At 44.5% G+C, this 16,827-nt stretch overlaps 1 protein-coding gene across 1 annotated transcript in view; it reads left to right on the forward strand.

Moving 5' to 3' along the window:
- The window catches only part of LOC132692651 (immunoglobulin kappa light chain-like), an 82,339-nt gene that overhangs the window by 41,660 nt on the left and 23,852 nt on the right, over window positions 1–16,827 (forward strand). The window lies entirely within an intron of this gene.

A 16,827-nucleotide genomic window follows, 5' to 3' on the forward strand; every position in this document is an offset into this window, starting at 1 on the left:
GCCTGACATAAACCAGTGCGAGACTTAGCTTCTCAGCACTAACAAGAGACCAGAGCCTCTGACAGAAACTGGTTATACATGATGAGAAAGTCTCTGTATAGGAAGGGATTTTATAAGCCTCAAAAAGAAAATGAAGGGGTGCCTGGGTGGCTCAGTTGGTTAAGCGTCTGACTTCAGCTCAGGTCACGATCTTGCCATTCCCAAGTTCGAACCCCACGTCGGGCTCTGTGCTGAGAGCTCAGAGTGCCATTCCCAAGTTCGAACCCCACGTCGGGCTCTGTGCTGAGAGCTCAGAGGCTGGAGTCTGCTTCGGATTCTGTCTCTCTCTCTCTCTCTCTCTCTCTCTCTCTCTCTCTCTCTCCCTCTCTCTCTCTCAAAAGTAAATAAATACTTTTAAAAAAGAAAATGACAATAAAGTAAAATATTTCAAAACGAAACATTGTTCACTCTGTCCAATCTACTTAGAAAGTGCTTACCTTAAGAAATCTCTTTGATTTGGGGTGTGTATATTTCATATATACCATATGGTTTGTGTGTTATCTGTCTATACTATCTGTCTACTTAAATATCTAGGGGGAGACAGAGAAGTATGAGAGGATACACGCCACACAGTAACAAATGGTTACCACAAATTGCATACTCACTGCCTGAAGTATAAAATTCTTTCTCCTTTCCTAGTCTCCTAGGTAGGGCTCTTAGTTTTCTACCTGTGAGTGAGAGATTCTTTTCTATATGTCAAGTTCTTTTTATTTTCGTCTTCTCATACAGTATAATTCCCGAGGTCCCAGGGTGAGTTAATTCATTATTTAATCATGATTAAATTATCTTAAACCATTAACCTGGAAACAGCAGATACCAGAGGCTCTAGAACTCTCTGCAGCTCATCCTGTCGTTTGGAGATACTCTGCCAATCAGCTGGATTGGGGTGACACTGTTTTGTCCCGGACATTAGCTGAGAGGAATCCAAGCAGGACGGCCATTCACCTGCCAGAAACTGACTCTGGACACTTAAGTCTACATCTTCCGGGTATCTGGAGCTTTCTCAGAACCGTGGGGCTATGGGCACCGTGTCCCCCCAGAGATCCTGACCTTCACAGTTAGATCCTTCTGCCCACTCAGGCAGTACGGAATTTGTCTGTTGGTTTTCCTCCCAACACAGAAGACATTTGCAGTTATTTTGCTCAAGGGAGAGGCACCTGTGCCCCCTGCCTTTGGCTCTTTCCACTCTGCCACACCCACCAGGGAATTTGCATCTTGTCCCCTGGGGAGGACCTTCCCTCTGACATAAAGGCCAGCTCTGACCTTCTCTTTACCTGTTAGGACTCATCAGTTCAGCTTCTCAAAATGAGGTTCCCTGCTCAGCTGCTGGGGCTGCTGATGCTCTGGATCCCAGGTGAGGGCAGAGGGGGGATGAGAAAGGAGAGCGGGGTGTGGAGGGAGAGCTCTGGGGGCGCTACTGCTCCCCACGTGTGTTCTGTCCACGGGTGGGACTGCCCTCCAGCAGGGGATTTAATTTGGGGGCCTGGGAAATCAAGAAGAAACTGAAAGGAACAAAGAGCAGTGCTTTAGTGAGATGCTGGAAAGGAAGAGGCCACTTTGTGCCTGCAATTCTTTGGAAACTGGATACATTTAGAGGATGAATCAAATCACCAAAAGTGATTTAGCCTTAAATACAAAAACATTTTAAATCATAAAAATGGCTTCTAAGGTTTCTGCATAACATTGTGCTTCTCTCTCATTATTTTAGGATCCAGTGGGGATGTCGTGATGACGCAGAGCCCTCTGTCCCTGCCCATCACCCCTGGAGAGCCGGCCTCAATCTCCTGCAGGGCCAGTCAGAGCCTCCTGCACAGTAATGGAAACACCTATTTAAGTTGGTACCTGCAGAAGCCAGGCCAGTCTCCACGGCTCCTGATCTATAAGGTTTCCAACCGGGGCTCTGGGGTCCCAGACAGGTTCAGTGGCAGCGGGTCAGGGACAGATTTCACCCTGAGAATCAGCAGGGTGGAGGCTGACGACATCGGAGTTTATTACTGCTACCAAAGTACACATTCTCCTCGCACAGTGGTTCAGCCCCGAACACAAACCTTCCGTCTGGCGCGTCACCTCCCTCCACACGTGTGGCCTGAGTGGGGAGCAGACACAGCAGAGGCTCTCAGTGGCCCTACGAGGCAGACGCTGGAGAAGTCAGGGCATAACGTGCAGCTGCGGGCTCTGGACCATGTCGTGGCCCCTCAGCTGCGACAGCCCAGCGCGGCATGACCCGCACGGGAACGGAGGTGATCACAGTGCCTTCTGAGCAGTAAGACGAAAGGGAGAGCAGACCTGCACCCCGTCCAGACGCTCCCGGCTGTGTGCCTGGGTCAAGTACATTTCGTCACTGAAGGGTCAGCAATGGAGGCATATTGGTGACAACACAAGTTGAATACATTTTGGAGATAATAAATTTTGCCATATTTGGATATATTAGGATACAGTAATATTTGGTATTATTCAGCATTATTATTTTTATTTTCCCACTGTCTGAACTTCTACTTTACAAGTTACACTAACCCCTCTTTTACTATGTTCCTTAGACAGCATTACATACACACTATCCCCACAGCAAACGTGGCTGAGAATGATTAATAAAAGGATGTGATGTTCAAGCATCAAAATAGACTTTTGTAAACTCCTAGCGCATATACGCCCCTAATCCTATAAACAAGATGCGGTCTGTGTATACAATGGGATTTTACGAAGCAACAAAGAAGAATGGAATCTTGCCGTCTGTGACAGCATGGATGGACCACGAGGGTTTTATGCGATGTGAAATAAGCCAGACAGAGACTAACAAACACCATGGGATTTCATTTATATGTGACATCTAAAAAACAAAACCCACAAACCAACCAAACAAAAGCGGAACCGACCCATGAATACAGAGAACAATCTGGTCGTTGCCACAGGGGAAGGAGACAGGAGGGAAGGGCAAAATGGCCGAATGGGAGTGGAAGGTACAGGCTTCCAATCATGGGATGAATAAGGTTCACAGAGAATATGGTCATTGATATCGTAATAGCGGTGTAGGGAAACAGACAGTAGCTACACTCGTGGTGAGCTTAGCGTTGCATATGGACTTGTCACATCTCTATGTTGTACACCAGAAACCACTAGAACTTTGAGTATCAACTATACTGCAGTAAAACAACAACTACACACACACACATGCATGGGCGCACACACAAAAGAACCTAATCCTAGAAGTTTTTATTTGTGTCTCAATTCCCTTTTTCCGAGAGAAAAATGGAGTTCTTGGAATTTCAGAGTGGGTTCTGAGCATTCAAAACAACCTAAAAGAAGCAGAGCAGAGAATGTACTTCATACAGCACAGGAAGGATGCAAAATGATACGAAATTTTTTTCCCAAAAGGTAACATGTTAAGACCACTTAGCCTAAATATTATTTTTGAAGCAACAAATTTGGTACTATAATGCCAACAAAGGTTTCATGCAATAGACAATGGCATTAGTTTTATAGGACATGGTCTTATCTGAAAATGAATCTGAATTGTATATTCCGTTGAAAATGTATAGATCAGGACGCCTGGGTGGCACATTCGGTTAACCCTCCGACTCTTGGTTGGGGCTCAGGTCATGACCTCAGGGTTCAGGAGATCGAGCCCTGCATCAGGCTCTGTGCTGACCTTTGGAGACTGCTTGGGAATCTCCCTCTCTCCCTCTCTCTCTGTCCCTCCCCTGCTCTCTCTCTCTCTCTCTCTCAAAATAAATAAACATTAAAAAAATTTTAATTAAACTCAGATTTACACAAAACTATTTGTGTGAAGAGCTAAATCATTTTTAAACATGGTTCTATAAGCATCATCAGGTCTAGGTATATTAAAATTTATATTTCAAAATGATTCATCAGAAATGTATTGTAATGTTGTCATAAACTATAAAGTATTCCTCAAAGTTCAAGTGACAGTTGCAACAGCAAAAAATATTCCCTATCAGAATTAAAAATGATCAAAAGACATTTGTGGTCTTGTATTTGCCAAGAAAGACTCATGTCATTTTCAATCATATACGGAAATTGAATTTGCTAAAAGTACAAATTTTGATGCCATAATAAATGAAATTGCAGAAAAGCAATCCAGAAAAATCTTATAACCAGTCAAAATGTCACATTAATCAAGTATTATCATCTATTATATGTACATATTTGTTGTATTTATAAAATTATAACACACAAATATTATTTTTGCAAGTTTATCTGTAAACTTACTGCAGGTTTATTGCAATATTTGCAAGTTTATTCCCAGTATTATTTTGCAAGTTATAACACACAAATATTATTTTTGCTAATATTTATTTGTCTTTGTTTGCGGCAGTCCTGTATGTCCTCGCTGGCCACCAGAGCCAGGAGATCAAGGAGCACATCCCCTGGATGACAGCTGTATAAGCAGAGGCGCCAGACAAGTGCAGAGGCTCTTTCCAGAGAGACCCCAGGCACCTGGAGCTGGGCAGAGAGAGAATGGGAAGACAGTGCAAACAAGGGTTTCCCTGATTTCCAGTGAGGAATGCAGTCAGCCCCTAGATGTGTTCTATATTAGAAAGCCTAACCTTCAGGCAGCAGCTTTTAAGATATGAAAATAGGCTTCTCTGAGGGTAAAGCTGGCAGGTGGGCGTTTCTGCCTGCTCCCTCTGTGCTGAGCCCTGAGATCGGTTTCTTTGTTTACTGTTGTCTTGTGGGTCTCCTGCAAGCCCCGCTGGCTTCCAGATCACAGTGTTTTTGGTGGTGTGTGGGGGAGGGGGGTTTCCTCAGGTAGAAGTCTTACAAATTGGGGACCTAGATGTTGGGTCCAAACTCTTCACTCTTCAGGGAAAAGCAGGGAGTTACAAGTTCCCTCCCGATCGTATGTTATTGTATTGAGGGTGGAGTTTATGGCAAGAATGGGTCCCAGCTTTGTGCACCTGTTTCAATCTGGGTGTTTCCTGCTTACCCCCACGTGTAGGAGTCCCTCCTCTCGTTTCTGGATTTCTTGCAGTGAGAGTTGTCCCACGTGTAGCTGTAGATTCCCGGTGTCCCTGGGAGAAGGTGAGTTCAGGAGCCTCCTACACCACTGTCTTGGACCAGAACTTCTTTCTCTTTGCATGTTTAAGGTAGAAGTTTGGATCATTGATATTCAATGTTTCCTCTTTTTTATTTGAGCATACATGATGCACAATGTGATACTATTTCAGGTGTACAACATACTGATTCAACAAGTTTATACATTATGCTATGCTCACAGCTGTCACCATACAATGCTATTACAATATCACTGACTATATGCTTTATGCTGTAAAAGTATTAAATAAGTAAATAAACATTTCCTGTTTCTGAATACAGGAATTTAATGCTATTAATTTCCTTCTAGGTATTGTTTAACAACATCCCACAAATTTTCATATGCTGTGCTTTTCTCATCATTTGGTGATACTTAGTATCATCTAATACTCACTTACCATTATTACAATTTATGATTCTACACATAAGTGATATAGAAAGGTATTGCTTCATATTTGAGGATTTTCTGAATAATTTATTGTAACTGCTTCTAACTTAATTATTTTGTTGCCAAAGAACATTTTCTGTCTGCTCTCCACACTTTTAAGTTTACTTAGACTGGTTTTACAGCACAGGGAATGGTTCATCTTGGTGCATGGTCCATGAACTGTACACCAGGATACACATTTTTCCACTTGTGCTAGACCGTTCTTTAGCAATTATTTCAAGTTGGTTGGTAATGTTGCTTACATCTTCTCTTCCCTAATAGTTTTAGTCTTGTTCTATCATGAGCTGAAAGAAGTGTGTTAGATATTTGACTACTTTTATGGAAATTGGCAAATACTACAAACCAGAATTTTATTTTTCTGGAGATCTGGTTGTCAGGCATTCACGAGCACAATAATGGTACAGTGTAGGCTATAATTGTTTCGTAATCGTTCTCTTTTTTCTGTTTCTACCACTGCTTTCTCATTGTTGGTGGTCCTAGGTCCTCTATCACATATAGTGACTCAAAATGATGCATAGAGCTGTCTGAATCACATACTTTCTGGCAGCCTTCCCTTAGATTCAGGCACCTCTTGCCAGCGAAAGTGAAAATCGCTCAGAGGGGACACTCGTATTCAGGCCTTGTGCCGAGAAAAGACGCCAGGGACAGCCAGGCCTTAATTAGACCAAACCAAAGGGTCCACAGTCCAGGATACTACCCCACCTGCTATCAATGAGTTTTATCATCTCAGGAGAGGAAGAAGGAAGAGTATACCAGGCACAGTATTGTAAGAAATTTGTCTGGGTGACTCAGTGGGTTAAGGGCCCAACTCTTGGTTTCCGCTCAGGTCATGACCTCCTGGTTCATGAGTTCGAGCACCGAGCCTGCTTGGGATGCTCTCTCTCTCACGCTCTCTCTGCCCCTCCCCTACTCACTCTCTCTCTCAAAATAGATAAATAAACTTTAAAAAAAAAAAAAAAAGAAGAGCACCTCCAAAGCATTGTATGTTTAAGCAGGACGATGATCCTGGAGCTCCAGTGAGCCCAGATGATTTGTCAATGTAATTGAACACAATAATGAGTTACAGAAAAAACTAATTCAATCATATGGATAAATGATCGGAAGCTAGCTGATAAACTTTCACATATATTTCTAATTTTTAATTACGAAGTCTCTTAGTATACTAGGAATAGCAAGAGTTAGAATGCATATACCTTTTCAAACGGACTCATTTGTGAAAATAAAGAGCAGGTGCTCCGGATGAGAACACTGGAGCTGTATCAGGCAAAAAAGAAGACACAATTACCTCAGCCATGATTATGCAAAGAGAGAAAGTTAATACACAAAATGAGAAAAAGGTAATATACGAAATAAATTCACCTCCACACTAAAGAATGATAGCGTCCATGGAAATAGGTGCTAGGAGGCTGTGAGCCTGCTTCACTGTGCAGGCCTCCAGGGGCAGAGCCCAGGCTTCCTCCAAACACGTCAGCTGTCTCCCTTCTTCTTTTCCCCCATAGCTCATAGTATCTATTCTAGGGAACGTATCGAACCAGAACTGGTATTTCACACCCATCTCCAGAAGATGGTTTTAATATATTCATATTAAAGCTTAAAACTTAGATGGCCATCTAACTTTTCTTCTCATGCTTGGAAGGTGCATCCTTGAAAGTGGGTGATGGATGGGCACTGAGGAGGGCACTTGTTGGGATGTGCACTGGGTGTTGTGTCTAAGCGATGAATCACGGGGATCTACCCCCAAAACCAAGAGCACACCATATACGTTGTATGTGAGCCAGCTTGACAAGAAATTATATTAAAAAAAAAAAAAAAAGAAGGTGCCTCCTCGCTTCCAGTTACAAACTCTTAAACCTTGTGGACAAAAGAGGATCAGAAAAATTAGAGATGCTTTCTTCTTACAAACACGCTGGAGGAGCTCCTCTGGGACTGGATGTGAATCCTGCATCCGATGAGAACCCCCAGTTGGCACTGGGCCCTACAGGGGCCCTGGTTCTGCGGCTGCAGCCAGACCCGCCCAACCCCTCACTGATTTGCATGTTTCCCCCAGAGAATCCACATTTCTGCTCTTCAGGATCCCCATAAATAGGCTGCTCAGTGAGTCGGGGCAAAAAAAGAACCTGAGGCAGGCCCTGGATTGAACATGGGGGTCCTGACCCAGCTCCTCTGCCTTCTGCTGGCCTGCCTCCCAGGTGAGGAGGGCGGCGCAGGGGACATCCCCGAGATGGTGGCCGTTCTCTCCTCCTGACTGGGGGGTCTCCCCAGGGCTCCGTGGATCTCTGACCCGGGATCTCCCCTCCCCGCGGAGACCCAGGTGCTCTCAGCTTAGGAGACCAGGACGCCAGAACCTTCTGGGAGGGAATGGAGTGGGATCTCGTAAACAACTGTGACTTTGTGTTTTGTTTCCTTGCCAGTTGCCGGCGGGACCGCTGAGTTGACTCAGTCTCCCACCCATCTCTCTGTGTCCCTGAGAGACAGCGTGTCCATCATCTGCAGGGCCAACGAGAGCGTTAGTGATTACTTAAGCTGGTATCAGCAGAAACCAGGCCAGCCTCCCAAGCTTATCATCTATGATGCCGATAACCTAGAGTCTGGAGTCTCAGACCGCTTCTCTGGGATTCAGTCTGGCACAGAATTCATCCTCAAAATCAGCACAGTCGAGGCTGATGACACCGCCGCTTATTACTGCCAGCAGGGTTATGCGCTTCCTCCCACGGTGCTGCAGCCCCGAGCATAAACCCTCCTCCCGGGCTGGGGCTGCTCCTGCGGCGACGGTTGTCAGGTGGTCGGGGTTCCAGCAGCTGCACTGTGCCCTGCGGTCTGTTGGTCGGGGCAGGGCGTGCTCTGGGGAAGGGCTTGCGGGGCTCAAGGGTGATGGCCTGCAAGGGACTTTGTCCTTCCAAAGCTTTCTTTCTTGACACCCCCAACCCCTCAAACCTTCAATTAATCTAATATTGAGATCTCTAGGGGAGCCTGCAAAGAAATTTGTCCATGGTCCATGGTCTTTGAATCCCACCTCTGAGATCCACTCTGAGAACTGCGGGGGGAGCCTATATCCAAGAAAATGCTACTACCACTACTAAACAGCAATAACTACACAGTCTATTGCCATTTGCCGAAGTCTTGAAGACCTGCTATGCGTTCAACGATGCACTAAGGCCTTACCCATCTCGAGGAATCAGTCGCACAATAATCCTCTAGAGATGAGAAATCAGAGGAGCTCAGGGCTCAGGTACCAGTGCTTGTAGGGAAGAAGATGGAAAAAACAATCTGATCCTTGAGTCTGTAATGCCTACTCATTGGTGAACTCATTCATTTAAAAAATAAAGTGCATTTGCTGTGTATAACGTGAATTTAAAGCGTACACCTGGATGAACGTGACCATATGCATCCCCCCTCGCACGAGGACTCAGATAGACAGAGACGGTCTCCAGCGTCACACTCTTCCCTCATGCTCCGTCCGGTCAATTCCATGCTCCGTTCCCCCCTCCCCCCCCCCCCCCCCCCCCCCGCCACCAGAGGCCACCACCACCTTTCTGTTTCCTAACCGTGTAGAGCAGACTTCCCCTGTTCTTGTACTTCATACAAATGGAATCATAAGGTACGTCCTTTCTGGTGTCTTGCTTCGTTGGCCCCAACACGTTCTTTGAACTTCCTCTATGTTGTTAGCGGGGCAGTAACTTGTTCCTTCTCACTGCAGAATAGTTTGTTGTTACAAGAATACTTCACGATGGCTGCATTTTTCAATTAATGAATTGTTTCAGATTTCAATGGGTTATCAACACAGTTGTGAAGAACACTCTTTCAAAGTCTGGTGGATTTATGCACTCACTTCCCATGGGTGTGTTCCTAGGCATGGAAGCGCTGAGTCACAGCATTAGCCTAAGGTTGGTTTTGGTAGATACTATGAAACAACTTTCTGAAACGGGGGAACGTCTTTACGCTCCACCGACCATGTATAACATTTCCACTTGCTGTAGATCCTTTCCCAATAGTTGCTATTGTCAGACTTTTTATTATATCCATATTGGTGGATCCTGAAGGAGTATTGTTAAAATTTACATCTCCTTGATGACTAATGATTGTAAGTAACTTACCCTATTTACTACTGAGTTGCTATTTAGATAGTTTGTTTCTTGGGCAGTGCCTGTTCTAGTCAGACACACACATAGTTGGGTCTTTTTTGGAGAGTACTTTGTATTCTGAAAATGAATCTTTTGTCAGAAATGTGCATGAGAATATCTTCTCCCATCTTACGGTTTCTCTATTTACTTCCTTAATGATACATTTGAAAAGCAATTATTAACTCTAATGAGACCTAATCTTTTTTCATTTCTTTCTCCTGCCATTTGGTGTGGAGGCAGGTGGGTCTGTGTAACAGATCTGATGTCTATTTTGCTCCCTCTTGTTAGTAAACGGCTTCATGCGTGGCTCAGAATGTCTGAAACTTGCTTGCACTGTTTTCTGGTCATCAGATTGAGGGGAGGTAGCTTATCCTCACCAACATACCTCTCGGTGCCTATGGATATAACCACAAATGATAATAATTTCTTAGTTGTGCACGCCTGGATTGACATTGGTCCATTCACCCAGGGGATATTGGCATGAGATGCCTCCAATGACATGTGTTCACTGATTTAATGGGAATGGACAGAGAGGCGGGCCTGTGGTGAGCTGCTTAGATTCCCCTTCATGATAAAGGATTGCTGCAGGTGCTGTGAGGGCTTCCTGCAGGCCACCCTCCATTGTTCGCCCTCCGAGGAGATCACCTTGGCTGAAGAAGACCACCTAGCCTAAGGTTACACTTCTTTTCCAGGAAAGACAATAACTACTCGACGCAAGGGTACAAAGGCCCAGCCCTCTTACGCCAATCCAAATCAATTCTGTAGAGCCACTGCCTCTCTAGACCTCCCTATGGGGTTGGCAGTGGCTTTTCTCGAGACTACGTCACAGCTCAATTTCTCTCTGTCCAATCCTGCTTCCTGTCTCTCCTTTCCAGGGATGCTCATCTCAAGAACACTCTTTAATAAACAGTCTAAACTCTCTCTCTCAGAGTTGGTTTCTCAGGGAATCTTGGGATTCCTATGGGGAATGGATTTCCCATTGTCGCCCTGTGACAAATGGAATCAGGGAGCAGCACAGGCCAGGTTGTAGTGATAACCTTCACAGGTAACGTGTGTATAATTACCAAAAGGGACAGCAGGTGCCGAGTGACGTCAGAAGTAGGGATCTGTAGCAGAGACTAATCGACCATGGGTTATTGGGGATTAAATTGATGTGTAGACCCTTGGAGAATTTCATGCATATGACTGGAAAACTCTAGGTCAGGTGAGCTGAAGCCCGCACTCACATCTTCTGACTCAGTCCCTGGATCTAAGCCAGTTCATGTGCCAGAGAGCACTGCTTGAAGCTGAGGCCACATCGTCTTGAGAAACAACCCTGAAATTTAGCCACAGATGTTTGGAGAACATTTGCTTCAATATTTTCTGAGAGGAACTCAGGACAATTTCCTCAAAGCAAATGTGAACTAGAGAAAGGAAAATACCCACATTTTCCCAGCCATGTAAGGTCTCCAAGTTTGTCTAATATTTAAGTGTCAATATGAATTTTCATAAAAGCCAGTTGGTTATCAGAGGGACACCTGGGTAGCTCAGTTGGTTAAGTGTTGACTTCGGCTCAGGCCATAGTCTCACGGTCCATGAGCTTGGGCCCTGCATCAGGCTCTGTGCTGACAGCTCGGAGCCTGGAGCCTGTTTCAGATTGTCTCCCTCCCTCCCTGCCCCTCTCCTGCTCGTGCTCTGTCTCTCTCTCTCAAAATTAAGTAAAAACTTTTTAAAAATTATAAAAAATATTACATCTTCATAAGAAACTGATTTGCCTGGGGTGCCTGGGTTGCTCCGATGGTTGAGTGCCCAACTCTTGATCTCAGGTCAGGTCATGATTCTAAGTTGTGGGATTGAGCCCCTGTCCAGCTCCAGGCTGAGCATGAAGGCTGCTTGGGATTCTCCTCCCTTTCTCTTTTTCTCTTTCTCTTTTTCTTCCTCTCTCTCTCTCTCTCCCTCCCTCTGCCCTTCTCCCCCACTCATGCACTCTCTCTCTCTCCAAAAAAAAAAAAAAAAAAAATTAAAAAAAAAGAAAGAAACTGATCTTTGTCATTTTCTCAAAGCATGATGCTTTCAGTGTATCTTTCTTATTTTCTTCCCTAAACGGACATCAGGGCAGACACAATACTCACACAGTCTCCAACAACTTTTTGTAGTTAGTTTGTTTGTTTATTTTTGAAAGAGAGAGAGAGCACAAGTGGGAGGGGGGGGAGGGCAGAAAGAGAGAGAGAGAGAGAGAGAATATCCCAAGCAGGCTTCATGCTCAGCATGGAGCTGGACACAGGGCTCAATCGACCTGAGCCGAAATCAAGAATCAGACGCTTAACCGACTGAGCCACCCAGGTGCCCCGTGGTCTCCCACATTTGTCAATGGCTCCAGGAAACAGAGTCACCATCAATGGCAAAGCCGGCCGAGCCAAAACATTGATGATGATGTACATGGGCATCAACACAAACCAGGACAAGCTCCTACACTTATTCTTAAATGTGTTTCCACTCTTATCTCTGGGATTTCATCCTGGTTCAGTGGCAGTGGGTATAGAACAGACTTATCCTGAGAGCTGATAAGGTGAAATCTGAAGATGCTGCATATTATTTCTGTCAACGAGATGATCACGCACCTCTCACGGTGATATACTCTGTTACAAAAACCTCCGAAGCCATCAGTGGGACGGCCTTGGCTGCCAGTGAGAATGTTCAGTATGTGGAACTCTGTGACCCATTGGTACCTGCAAAGTTCCGGTATGCGAATGCACATTCGCCTCCTTCCTCTGTTTGCCAGGCTGGACCTGACACACTTGATAAGGGAGAGGCTATTACAACTTTCCACGACATTGTCCAGCTGAGCCGATGATCTCATGTTGAAGCAGAGACAAATTCACGTGGCTGTGTCCCTATCTTCTGCCACACCTATCGTTTCCACCCCGCAAAAAGTCAAAGGCACCAATGGATCCAGGTTAGGTTCCGAATTGCAGCAGTGAATGCAATCTTCCCTCTCTCTCTAAGCACACTCACACTTATCCACACGCTCATTTAAACTCTTCCCTAACGGGCGCCTGGGTTGCCAGTCGGTTGAGCGTCCAGCTTCTGCTCAGGTCATGATCTCATAGTTGGTGAGTTTGAGCCCCTCATCGCACTCTCTGCTGTCAGTGCAGAGCCTCCTTCAGACCTTCTGTCTCCCTCTCTCTCTCTGCCCCTTACCTCTCTCTCTCTCTCTCTCTCTCTCTCTCTCTCTCTCTCTCTCTCCTGGTTTGCTCTTGCTATGATGACCACTAGAATGTCCATTATTATTATTTCTTAGATCTTTGTTCCTTTTGGAAACAGTTCAGTTCCATAATTCCAAGATTAAACAGCTATCCCCTACATCCTCCCCGAATACTATCATCTGCTGACTGGGCTTAACGCCTTTGTGCCGCTGCCTAAATTTCATCTGAAATCCCAAATACTTTTCCAAACCTGAAGGCTACATACATAAACATCAAAGAGATTACCTTAAATTTGTGAACTCCGAGTACCTGGGAGCCACAGATCTGTGTACCTTCTCCCTCTAGCATGGGGACAATGCTTTTTCATCGAGGATCGGTTGCTTAAAGGCACTTTGCTTGGATCTGATGAGAAAGCAATAAGAGCACCAAAGTAATACCCATGTGTTGACCCCATCATTCCCAGCCTATGGCGGCTTTCATGCTATCGTACCATTACAGGCCACTACCAGGAAAAGCTTCATGTGTGACTATAAAGCTTATGGCTCCTCATGGAGCTCGTGGACGCTCAACCGACCGAGCCACCCAGGCGCCCCAGTTAGGGAAGAGTTTAAATGAGCGTGTGGCTGAGTGTGAATGTGCTTCGAGAGAGAGGGAAGATTGCGTTTACCGCTGGACTTTATACTGCTGAAGTTACACCCGACTCTGAGACTGTTTACTGAGTACTCGGCTTAGTAGTTCATAACCACCAAACAAGGAAAGCAGTGGCGGCAACAATATTGCCCAGGAAGGAACTCGTTAGATAATAATGATGATTTCGTTTATGTTCGTGGTGTGCTGAAGGCCAGCAAGAGCCACTGTACCCAGTAATGATATGCTCCATAATAAGCTCCAAAGTAAAAGCACATTCCTAAATTAACCACCATTCAACGGGGCTGAAATCCTGGAGGCCAACGGTAGAGGGATGATCTCACGAGGGACGATCTCACGATTCGTGAGTTCGAGCCCTGCATCGGGCTTTGCACTGACAGTATGGAGCCTGCTTGGGATTCCCATTCATTCTCTCTCTCTCTCTCTCTCTCTCTGCCCCTCCCCCACTCGCATGCTCCTGCACATGCTCTCTCTCTCAAAATAAATGAAACTTGGGGCACCTGGGTGGCTCAGTCTGATGAGCAACCAACTTTAGCTCAGGTCATGATCTCATGGTTCACCAGTTCAAGCCCCACGTTGGGCTCTGTGCTAGCAGCTCAGAGCCTAGAGCCTGCTTTGGATTCTGTGTTTCCCTCTCTCTCTGCCCCTCCCCTGCTCATTCTCTCTCTCTCTCTCTCTCAAAAATAAATAAACATTAAAAAAATTTTAATAAAACTTTCCAAAAAAAAAGAAAGAAAGAAATGTTTCCTTTTTTTTTTTTTTTTTTTTAAAGAGCAGAAACCAAAAAACCCAAGTTGGGATCTCATTTTCTCTGACAGCTCTTTTCTACAGTAATTTCTCATCCTCTTCTGAAGACATTCATTGATAACAGCAGTCAACACAATATAAAGGTGACATAAATATTAATTTCTACCCTTGAGGAGTAAGTAGAAACGTTGGTGTTTGTCAGTTTTTAGAAATGACTTAAGCCTCTCTTGCCTAAAGTAATCTCTCTTCCTCTTTCTGGAATTAACATCAATAAGACCAATAAATAGTATGGTTCATCACAAAGGTGGTATATATATAAACTATACATATATCTATATACATATATACAAATACACATGTCAGGGTGGGGATTATGAAGTATTTAGATCAAAAGAAAACTACCAATTTTTGTGAGTCTGTGCTCCCGTATACATGTGCTCACACAGGGGACACATAAATGCATTTCTACCTCAGGGGAATGCATAGGAAACCTTGGTTAGTGTTTCTTTATATAGATTCATATAGTGCATGGCTGCAAGCTGTCTCCTCACTGAATCACTGCCTTGTACCATACATACAACCACCAGTGGTTTCTGATGAGAGGTAGCTATTAAAGTAGATAGCACAGATGAGGCTGTTTATGTGGGCAAGTGTATGCATCTGTCAGACATCCCCTGGGTCTCCCACCCTGTTACTACAGTAGCATTATACGAATAGCAGCTAGGGGCACCTGGGTGGCCCAGTCGGTCAAGCATCCGACTTTGGCTCAGGTCATGATCTTGTGGTCCGTGAGTTTGAGCCCTGCATTGGGCTCTGTGCTTACAGCTCAGAGCCCGGAGTCTGTTTCAGATCTGTATCTCCCTCTCTTTCTGCCTCTCCCCTGCTCACATTCGTCCTCTCTCTCTCTCTCTCTCAAAAATAAAAACATTTTTGGGGGCACCTGGGTGGCTCAGTTGGTTACTGACAGCTCAGAGCCTGAAGCCTGCTTCGGAATCTGTGTCTCCCTCTCTCTCTGCCCCTCCCCACTCATGCTCTGTCTTAAAAATAAATAAAACATTAAAAAAATGTTTTTAATAAAAATAAAAACATTTTTAAAAAATTGAAAAAAAAAAAAAGAATAGCATCTAGCTAGCTACCTATCCACCTAATCTACTGCACCTCATTACCAAGGATAGTAAAAAATGCTCAGAGGGGACACTTGTATTCTAGTCTTATGCTTAAAGAACACACTGGAGACAGACAGCCAGATCTTGATTAGACCAAACCAAAGGGTCCATAGTCCATGAATGTTACCCCACTCGCTATCACTGGATTTTATCATCTCAGAAGGAGGCATGAAAAATAAACCAGACATAATATTATAAGAAATTCGTTAGTCTGGACATTTTGTAACATCATAATTTTCTGTCTAACTCTGTCAGCTACTACAGGAGTTAGGACTTAATCAAGTATTCCAAAAATAACTTCAATATGACATTCATAATAGGAGAAGAAGAAGAGGCGTTGGTTTTCATTCATTACTCCTTCATAGGTGAACACATCATTCCAATCAAATAACACAAAAGATCCAGGACCTGTGTTCTGCCTGCCCCCAATCATATTCCTTTAATGGGAAGGATGCTGTGCAGCCAATGATGCCCATTTGAATTTAATTACAAATAATTAAAAAATAATAATAATTTAAAAAAATAATCTACCCCCAAATTAATGCTCTAACACTGTTGGTGGGAATACAAATGGGCACAACCACTATGGAAAACAGTATGGAGTTTCCTCAAAAAAAAATAAAAAATCCAAATACCATATGGTCCAATAATTCCACAAATAAATTCTATTTATTCCAAAGAAACAAAAACTAATTTTAAAAGATATATACACCCTTATGTTTACTGCAGCATTATTTACAATAGCCAAGATAGGCAAAAAAACTAAATGTCCATTGATAGATGAATGGATAAGGAAGATGTAGTGTGTGTGTATGTGTGTGTGTGTGTGTGTGTGTGTGTGTGTGTGTGTCTGTGTGTGTATGCAGCTTTCATGCTCTAGCCAGCAGGAGCCCAAAGACACCAAAAGCATCATGGCCACAGTAAGTTTGCCCAACATTTCTCCGTGTGCCCCTTCTCACCTGGAACCCAGAACTGCAGGATGAAGATCAGGGGAGCCCCGGACCCCGTCTCTGACAGCTGGACTAGATAGACGCTGCTCCTCAAGGGCCCTGACCAGCTCTGCCTTTAAGGATGTCAAGAGCAGCCTGGAGCTTTGTCTACTGACACAACATGCAAATCAGCTCAGAAGACCTTGAGGTTGTGCTCAAGGGGACACCTGCTCTCACAGCACCCTGTGGGACTTGGGGTCACCAGAAATTTCCAAGTGGAGCTCAAGTATGTCCCAAGGGACTCTGTGACCAGTTTCCTGAATCTCTGTCTTCTAGTCTGTCTGAGAAACCCTGTGTGGGAGTGACCTGGGGCTGTCTTAACGTTAGGATAGAAGTTGTTTCTCTTAATCCCTACAATTAAAACTTCATATAAGCACAATGATGTATTTCAAGTTGTGATTATTATCAGGAAGAGGAAGCTGTGGGATTATA

Source organism: Panthera onca, chromosome A3 (assembly GCF_046562875.1).
Source record: "Panthera onca isolate mPanOnc1 chromosome A3, mPanOnc1 haplotype 2, whole genome shotgun sequence".
Classification (NCBI taxonomy): Eukaryota; Metazoa; Chordata; class Mammalia; order Carnivora; family Felidae; genus Panthera; species Panthera onca.